This window comes from Juglans regia, chromosome 12 (assembly GCF_001411555.2).
Source record: "Juglans regia cultivar Chandler chromosome 12, Walnut 2.0, whole genome shotgun sequence".
Taxonomy (NCBI): domain Eukaryota; kingdom Viridiplantae; phylum Streptophyta; class Magnoliopsida; order Fagales; family Juglandaceae; genus Juglans; species Juglans regia.
Genome location: NC_049912.1, coordinates 10,715,673 through 10,718,693, shown reverse-complemented (window position 1 = coordinate 10,718,693; position 3,021 = coordinate 10,715,673).

The window sequence follows — 3,021 nt, the reverse complement described above, 5'->3', positions numbered from 1 at the left end:
GAGCAAAAACATATCCTTTCCAAGTAATGTGAGATTCTATACACACACCTACCCTTATAACTTATCAGGATGAGGTGTCACAATCCCCCTTTATATTCTTGACTTCCTCATCGGGCTAGTCCGTCGTAGGTGGCACGACTCAAATCTCTTATTTCTGGTTAAGATAGGCTCTAATAACATTTGTAACACCCCAATAGAAGGCCCAAGCTACATGTCATATCCTCCAAAAGGACTAGTCAATAATACAATTAAAGCCCATTGGAACAAAGAGCAATAACTTCTCATTCCTAAGCAATGTGGAATTCTATATACTATCTACTCTTATCACTTATCAGAATAGGGCATTACAATCTCCCTTTATATTCCCGACTTCCTCATTGGGCTAGTCCATTGTAGGTGGCATGACTCAAGTCTCACATTTCTAGTTGTGATAGACTCTGATACCATTTGTAATGCTCCAATGGAAGGCCCAAGCTACATGATTTGTACTCCGAAAGGACTAGTCAATGATACAATTAGAGCCTCATTGGAACACTATAAAGAGCAAAAACTTCTACTTCCCAAGCAATGTGGGATCCCATACACTATCTATCCTTATCACTTATTAGAATGAGGTATCATAGTGCGTCATGGTCACAACTACGGATCTATGTTTCTGTGCATAGATCTCTATGCAACTGGATGTTGGTTTTGTACAATTTTTTCGATGTATATGTGATTTTGTGTGATTATTTTGTGAGAAATGTGTTGTCAGACAAAGTGTGGGAAAGGGATCCCCTTTCTCCCCTCCTCTTTGTGCTTAGTGAGGAGCCCTCAACCATGGTTTAATGAGTTGGAAATGAGTTGGAAAGATGACGAATTTTGAGAAATAAATTGCTGGCTAAGACTCATGCCAGAATGGTATTCATTAATAAACTTAAAATAGAGTTTATAAGAAGATAGGTATGAATGCTACATCTGTTACAAGGGATAACTATACGTTTAAATTCATCAATCTTGTCATGAGTTGTTCTTATATCCAAGTATATATTAGAGTAATAATCCTTAACAATAATTGAAACTTCAAGGGGGTGATAATCCTTATCAGATGCTACATTATCTCTAGATTCTATAAGATTCGTATTTGCTGCTGAGGTATCCGGTTGTGTTGAATCCTTGTGTCTAACATAATGAATTTTATTTCTAATAATTCAATTACATTGTATGTTGTTACTAAGGGCTACTCTACCATATCTCATATCTTATTTGCAAATAATTTATTAATCCTAACAAATAGATCAAAATGTAACTAGGAAACATTGGTGCCTTTTATCTCAGCCTATAAATATATTTCTGGTAAGAAGATGTTACAACTTTGCACTTGACCAATGTAGATAAAAAGGAAGGCTTTGGTAAAGTTAGGCAATGCAGAGGAGACTTAATCAACTAGTTATAAGGTAGGTTGTGGGAGTGACATGTGTTTATTAGGTGGCCAATATAAGACCATTGGATTTATCAAGAGAGTTCAACTCTCTTCTCTCACGTGATCGGCACATGCCTGTTTGTTGGCTTGATTCCATTAGATCGTGACTAGGGAGCATGACTGATAAATCATCTATATTTTTTTGCATTATGTTATTTAGGATCTTCTAGTATTGGCTTAGGAGAGTGATAATCCTTATTAGATACTGGAACTTCAATAGAGTGATAATCATTATCATTTAGTATTGGCTAGTTTTTTCCCTACATTTATGCATTTTCAGTTGTATGGAATCTACAGGTAGATGTTTTAGATATATGATGTATTAGCTATTGTAGAGAGTTTTCATTAGAAAATCAATACAAACATTTCCTTTTCTTCTTCTGTTATTCTCTAGAGGTACTCACCCTCAAAGTGAGAAAGTATTTTCTATACATTTATGGTCATCTTCTCATTTCTATAGAATATGAGTGTTATAAAGTGGTATCCAGAGCATGGAAAATGGTAAAAGGGACACGTTTTTTTTACCCAGTTACAAGATGGTCTAAATACTCTAAAGAAATCAATTGATTCATGGATGGAAACCCTAGAGCTAGAAATGTTGGCACTCAAGAGGTAATTTGATTCGGTTGTTCAGCAACTATTTGCACTAATCTAGGAGATTCAAAAGAATACTAAAAACCAGTCAACATGAGCTTATTCTTTAGGAGTCAATACTAACCACAAGGAGAATACATCAATATGGGGGAGGTGCAGACCCATTCATCATGACTTGACTTTCCACCCTTGCACTGGCAGAATCCAGTGGGATGGTTATACAAGGTAAACCAGTCTTTTGTGTTTCATCAAGCTTTACCTCGAAATAAGTTAAGATTAGCATCTTTTCATAAGAGTTAGGCCCTACTGCGATCAAGAACACTTGATTCTCAGTATACTCAAAGGTTGAGTACAAATGGAAAATGGGGAGCATGTTTGGAATGAGGGGAAATGTTTTGGCTTCAAATTATTCACTTAGGGCATCACTTTTGTCATTGATGTGTTTCTTCTAGTGTTTGCAGGCTGTGTGTGAGAACCATGCCCTTCAAAGGTAGTAACTCCCCACGAATGGACAAACATGACTGAGTAAAAGATTCGTAGTCTTGAGCACAAGAGAAAGTTCAGTCAAGCGGTCATGGTGGCCAAAAGCCTCACGTAAATGAGACTTAGACAAATGTGGCCCTCGGCAGGCAAAGGATGAGGTAAAAGAAAATGTGAGCAAATGAAATAAACGTAAATTTTGGGCGAGCAAAGGCAAAGGTAACCAAAAGCCATGGGAAACTAACACTAGGTGAGCAAAGGGTAGACATATGATGTACAAGGCAAGCAAGTTCGGAAGCAAGCAAAGGCAATTGGTAAGTGAGCTGAAATTTGAAAAACATGTACCATGAGCAAGACAAAACAAAACTTGAGATACAAGGATATGTTTCTTGCCCCAAAATCTAGGCTAAGTTGCGAAGTTCAGAAGTGTGCAGGGCATGACTAAAAGGAACTCAAGAGTACTCAAGAAATAAGCGGGGTTCTCT